This window comes from Papio anubis, chromosome 3 (assembly GCF_008728515.1).
Source record: "Papio anubis isolate 15944 chromosome 3, Panubis1.0, whole genome shotgun sequence".
NCBI lineage: Eukaryota > Metazoa > Chordata > Mammalia > Primates > Cercopithecidae > Papio > Papio anubis.
In genome coordinates, this window is record NC_044978.1 from 33,180,070 (window position 1) to 33,187,444 (window position 7,375).

General features: G+C 33.7%; 1 non-coding gene across 1 annotated transcript; it reads right to left on the bottom strand.

The window, feature by feature from the left end:
- Positions 1-6,982: 6,982 nt before the first annotated feature.
- Positions 6,983-7,116, bottom strand: LOC116274328. The gene has a single exon (XR_004182955.1). It is a non-coding gene; the product is annotated as a small nucleolar RNA SNORA70 (small nucleolar RNA).
- Positions 7,117-7,375: the final 259 nt, after the last annotated feature.

A 7,375-nucleotide genomic window follows, 5' to 3' on the forward strand; every position in this document is an offset into this window, starting at 1 on the left:
ACCAGCACCACGTGGATGAGAAATACATGTTTGCTGTGTTAAGTTTAGGATTTTCTTGGTGGTGATGTTACTCCATCCTAATCTAAGCATTCAATCAAATGCAAATTAACCTCCACAGATTCAGGTTTGTGGAAAAAAAAAAGACATTATTTTCTTTAGCAGAACTAGCATTTAACTGAAAGCTTCCATCTTACTATGCTGGCTGTAAACGTTATTCTATACTGGAGTTCATTTCACATTCCCTAAATTTTACCAACATTCTAATATTTCATGGCAGTAAAACGGCACGGAATTTCTTTTGGTCTTCTCTTCCCATTAGACATCCCTAGAGAAAACCATCCAGGCCTATATGATATTCAAATATGTATAGGATATTCAAATGCCATATGGGTATTTAAATAATGAAGACTTGACTATTTTCAGGAAGCAGTTTGTGCCCAATAATCTTGTTGAATGACAGTCAACCTTCTCCTTTCTAGGCACACCATGCAGAGAGTGATCTTCTCACCTTCACCTCAGGTCTTATCAATTTTCACTTGTAACACCTTGAATGGGGGAAGGATCCAAGTGTTATGGGGACTTGAACTTACATAGTTTGGGAAGATCTCTTTGAAGAAAGAAAATATATAAATATTAATTATTCATCTTCATCTGGGTGGGGATTGCCATGAATATGTATTGGTAATAATTTGCTTAGGATTTGTGTAACTTACAATGTCAATGTTATATGGCAATAAAAAGTTTAGGGAAAAATATGATTTTGAAATTAGGTTTAGGACTTGGAAGACTCTCTTCCACCTAAGAACCCCAAAGAGAAGGTTTCATGAGCTTCAAGGTAAAGTAGCGCCTCTAACCTTGAAGCCCCATCCTGACCTCTGCAGCCCTCCAAGCCTGGGTAGATTCTGTTTCTCTTAACCCAGGATAATCCTCTCCAGGAGTAGGGAAATTCAATAACAAATGTAAGGAAGGGGTCTGTCTTTAATTTCCCCTGAGGGAAGGGAGTATATGTTCTAACTATTGGAAATGGAGGGAGAGCATTTATACCAAGAACTGTCAGAATTAATGTCCTAATAAATTACCCTGCTACATATGAATGTAAAGAGAAAGCTACACACATTTTATAGAGTTGCATTGCAATTGATCTTGCATGTTATTCACTTAAAATATCACATGCATCTTTTTTAAAGTAAAAGATTATTCCGTCTTTCAAAAAAAGGAATCCTGTCATTTGAACAACATAGATGAACCTGGAGGACATTATTCTAAGTGAAATAAGCCAGGCAGAGACAGACAAATACTATGTGGTCTTACTTATATATGGAATCTGAAAAAGTCAAACTCATAGACGCAAAGAGTAGAATGCTGGTTGCCAGGGGCTAAGGAGCTCAGGAAATGAGGAGATATTGGTCAAAGGGTACAAAGCTTACTGAGAAAGAATGAATAAGTTCTAGAGATCTAATGTATAGCATGGTGACCATAGTTAATGCTGTCACCGCACAGACACCACACACACACACACACACGCACACACACACACACACACAGATCCCTGTGTGGGGTAATGGATGTGCTAATTAAGTTGATTTGGTAATTATTTTACAACATATTCATATATCAACACATCGCATTGTGTACTGTAAACGTATATGATTATTTGCCAATATACCTCAATAAAGCTGAAAAATAATTACACTGTTATCTAGCATACATGTCAATACTGGCCCACACCACCTGGAAATGTCTACATTGTAAGAGAAATTGAGTAATTAAGGGTCACAATGTATACATTTTTATTTCTCTTACGGTACTTGAATGTAAAGAAACACAATCCAAACAAAGGGTAGCCTATTAGATAAAAATATTTTGTCTTAACTGAATAATAGAGAAGGCTTATCTTACCATAAATGAAAGTTAAAGGTCCAAAACAGAGTAAAATATTTGTCATGTCATCTAGACAATGATCATTGCTAAGTGTTCTGAAACAGTTAGAAGTCTTCTATTGTTTGATTTTGAAGGGTCTATAAACACTGGATCCTCATTCACGCTTCACCTCATATTCCCAGGACCAAATTATGAATTATACTTTTTTACATAAAACTTCCTAGAGAGGAGTGAAAAAGCAAGCCTTCCATGATCTCCCCTCACAGGTACCTAATATCAGATCAGTAAGTTACATATTTTTGAGACAATCCTGCTATAATAATCGGTGGCCCTAGCTAACTGGATTGGTCATGCCAATTCTTTTAAGTATTTTGTTTGTTCAATTATGGCTCTGGCAAAACTTCCTATCTTAAAGAATCCTATACTTTGTTAATAAACTTGATTGCATTACCAGGCACATGCTTCCTGTATTATATTAAATCTATGACACATCTTTTATTTCCCACACATATAATTAGTTCTATTACTCTCATAATAAGAATGTGTAACACTGTGGATCTTCCCATGCGAACATGTTTTGTGCATACAAATAATTTTTCTAGTTCTGAAATATTTTAAGAAGTCAAATTTCACCAAAAAAACCCCTAAAATTTAAAGTAGGAAATTAAATTGATGTTGCCTAAATGTGGATTGATTTCTCATAGAAAACCACTTCAAAAAGTTTGCTTTCTTAAAATGCTTTGAATGCTAGTAAAATACTTGGATTTAGATAGTAATTTTTTCACAGATGATTCACCTAACTAGTAGCTTTAGAAGGATATATAAATTAACACCAAAACTGCAAATTGATTATATTTGAATGTTATTATTTAGTAAGACATTAAAACTTACAAATGAGATGATTAGAACCGCCCTTTTTAGAAGCTTTTCATTAATATTTATATATAAAGATGTATCTATGATCTTTAGTGCCCTAGCAAAAAGGATTACTTCAGTTTCAAGTACCATATTATTTGAGAAAGTGAGAGCTGCTTTTACATGTTGGCTACAAGTTATGGATCTCTCTGTCTGTCCTCTCTCTGTCTCTCTCTTTCTCTGTCGTATTTCCTAATAAACCAGTAAAAGAACACTAAACAAAAACACCTGGTTGGATTACATGACATCACCGGTTCACTAGGAGAGTTCAAAGCTCTTTGTAAATATTTTGCTGCCTTAGTAGTAATCAAGCTACTTCCTGAGTGCATTGCTCACCTATGAAAGTTAATTAACAGTTTCAATGCATTGGGTACCATTTATTTATTGCATGACAACTATGACTTTAGAAGTTGTATAAGCTGAACTATGAAAATAAATACAGTTCCAGGAACTCAGAACCTAAATGAATTTTATAGCCTAATATTTCAGTTTAAGTTAACAAAAAAAAATCTTTCAGGCTACTAATAATGCTATCACACATATTATCTCAATATGTAATATCTGTACACTCATTATAATTTTACCAAGATGATGAAGTTTTAAAGTTATATGGTAATACAGAATTTTTCTCCACAAATAGACTTTTAAATTAAAATATTAATATTGCTAGGAGATTAAGAAAGAAAAAATGTAGATAGTTATGAAAATATAACCAGAGAGATAGTGTAAAATTCAATAATTAATTCCATTTATTCAATTCAATTTATTTAATGTAAAAATAACAGTAAATTTTTATTTATTAAGAAAAGTAATTTAAAAACCAATATCTGCTTATTATTTAAAATAAAATCAATCTATTATAAGATTACCTTCATTATAAAATGGTTACAGGCATATTACTTTAAAAAACAATATCTAAATGCAGTGTCAAATATGAATTGTATCTACATAACGTTTAAAAGAAAAATAGTACCTAGATAGAGAGTAAAATACATAGTGCCCCATAAATTCTTCTTCCCCCATCAATTTTTCAAAGTAGCCTGTTAAGTGTTGCATGGATATCATTCCAAATATGTTCTTCATCTGGAAATCATCATTCTGAGCAAACTATCGCAAGGACAGAAAACCAAACACCGCATGTTTTCACTCATAGGTGGGAATTGAACAATGAGAATACTGGGACACAGGGTGGGAAACATCACACACCGGGTCCTATCGTGGGGAGGGGAGAGCGGGGAGGGATAACATTAGGAGATATACCTAATGTAAATGATGAGTTAACATGTGCAGCACACCAACATAGCACGTGTATACATATGTAACAAATCTGCATGTTGTGCACATGTACCCTAGAAATTAAATTATAATAAAAAAAGAAAAAAAAAACAAGTATGTTCTTCATTAACTAAACACAGGCATTGAAGTTATTAAATGAGATTATGCTTTTTTAAAAAATCATGAGTTCATACCATATAAGATATTCTGACAGTAGATATTTTTACTTCGTAAAATATTGTAGACATTTTTCAATATCATTTTATAATATTTTACCTCATTCTTTATAAGGACCACCTGGTGATTCATTATATGAATGTAACATTTATTTAAACAATCTCCTAGAAATTATGATCTAGATCATTCCATGTTTTTTTCTTCTTATAATATCAACAATGATGGAATGTTTATTTATGTGAATATGACCTTACAAAATTTTTAATGAAATTAATACATCAAATTGTTTGAACATTTTAAGTATTTATAGTTACTGATCAATAAATTACCTTCCCATGAACGTTTTATGGTAATTCAGATTTGTCCAAATAATTCTAATACTGAGTCTTATCAATTTGTGTATTCTCTGCAGATTTCATAACTGAATAGCATATGAAATAGCAATAATGATAGCAATAGCAATATTTCATTATTGTATAAATTTATATTGATTTTCTTTTGATTGACACTATTCATTATTCTGTCCTTACCTTTCATTCTTTAAAAAAAAACTATAGAAGCTTGACCCTTTTCCTTCTGATTTATAAGTACTTTCTTTTATAAAAGATATTGGTTTGCATACTGTATATACAAATTGAATAGTTTGTATGTTTTGAAATTTATACTTTTTGCATTTTCCAAATTTTGTATTTTTGCTGATGGAATTATTTTTCCAAATGTAAATTTTTAAAGAAATATTATAAACATTTTTTTATTTTTTATTATTTCTGGGTTTCATGCCCTACGCCAAGATTATACAAGACAAAAAAGTACCTCTCTTCTGAAAGTTTTATGATCCATTTTTACCTTTGAAAATTTTTATGCACCTGGCATTTTGTTATAAAGACTGATCTGAGGATACAATTTTACTTATTTCCAAGTAGTAAGTCATTTGGCCCAGCACAATTTGCTGAATAATCTTTGTATTCGCCCTTGGTTTGTAATGCTTCTCTTCCCCTATCTTTCTGATCTCTCTACTTGGACCTGGGAATTGGTGCTGTGATACCATGTTGCTAAGTCCAGGTGAGATATAAAGTATATTGAAGCATTTGCTAGGCAGGCAAACCATTACTTTCATTTTGGTTTTCTCCCTCAGAATTTTATAATAATTATTCACGAATGTCTACTTTTCCAGAGAAACTATAGTGATTTTATGAGGTTCCAAGAAATAACTTGTAATTTTAACTAATGTTATACTGGATTTAAAGATTTGGAAGCTCAACATGATGAGCTTCTATCATTTAGAATCATGAGTTATAATATTAAATGAGTAAAGTGACTGTCATAGATTGTAGTGCTCTGTCAACATAGCCTCCTCAACTGGCATGTTCTTACAGCTCTTCATAAGAAATCCATCTAAAATTAGTATACGGTTATAAAAAATTGTTACATAACCATCTTTCAGCCTTGAATTCTGCCCTAATTGTTCTAACCGTCAAGTTACTGATAATATTCTGAAGACGCAGTTTTCTAAATCTTTCTCAGTAACATACTTTCTTTAATATTTGAAAGTCTTGGCCAGCCTGAATATTTCATCTCAGATGCAGAGATGCCTGGGTGATGAATGAACTCTGCAGGTGAAAAGCCCCTTAGTCTATGTCTTGACTGCTCCACATATTGAGTGACACTGGGCCAGATACTCCACCACTTTCAGCTGCTGTGTCCTCACTTGTAAAATGTGGACACTAATACTACCTAGTAGGGTTTTTTTAAAAGATTACTGCACATGAACTAGGTGCTCAACAAGTGGCACTTTTATTGTTCAAGTAAACCACCTGTTAATGTACAGTGCATTTATTTTAAATGGCCCAAACCGATGAATCTCACCAAAATTTTTCTTATATTAATGGCTAGAAATAGGTGAGAGTCAACCATTTTTGTTCTTTCTCCTTTCTTCTACTTATTGTATCTTACATCTTTGTTGGGATTATTCATACAGGATTATGACTCACCATTTTCCTGCACACTGCTGTCAATTTTTCACAGATGGATTCCAGAGTAGAAACCTTCATAATCTCCATGACTATAGGCTCCAAAAGTTATTTTTTAAAGTATATTATAAACTAAAAAACTATCAGTAAAAATAGGAACAGCACCATTTTTAGGAAATGTGTTATATTTTCATCACATTTAGTATTTCTCTCCTCATAATATCTAATCATTTTTTAAAAAAAATATACTAATAATATTTATTGAGGGAATCAGGATAAAATTAAAATAACAGACTTAAAGTACGTAAGAAAGAGGGGTAATTGAAGTGAAAGCATTTTTTTTTTTTTTAGGTGGACAGGAAGTAGAATTTATTGGTGAGTATTAGGAGGGGGCAGCACAGTGGAAGCCCTCATGAGTGCAGGGCCTGCCACTTGTCCAGAGCGCCATGATTGGGAACGTACTTGACCCATCTGGGATGAGCCGCTTCTCAGCCACCATGTCTGCAAATTCATTGGCACTGAACTTGGTGAAGCCCCACTTCTTTGAGATGTGGATCTTCTGGCGGCTGGGGAGCTTGAACTTGGCCTTGCACAGGGCCTCAATCACATGCTCCTTGTTCTGCAGCTTGGTGCGGGTGGACATAACTTGGCCAATGTGAACCCTGGCCACAGTGCACTGGGGCTTTCCAATGGCACCTCGCATGCCTGTTTGGAGCCTACACTGGGGTAGTGCAAGGTCAGAAACATGAACATCCATCTGAAACGACTGTCTCCAAGGTCCCTTAGAGCAATACATACAACAAACAGGCTGCATCACTACCGGGGAAGCTGCTGTTTGCAGCCATTGCACACTGGGCCCCCATGAGGAAAGGAACTCAGTCAGCTTAATTGGCTGCAGGAATATCTAATCATTTAAAGGTCCTCAAGATGGTGCATGGCTAAATATGTAAAGACAGAAAGTAACTGAACAAAGATACAGTTACAGATATAAAGTTGATGTTCTTTTCTCAAGGCTTCATGGAGTATGCTATCTTTTGGTATTAAGTAAGCCAGGGTCTAAGTAATAAAGAGAAATATACACATGCAATTAATTATTGTTACTTTATACTAGATTAATCTCTCAAGATCACTTTTATTATGCCATTTACTCAACTCAA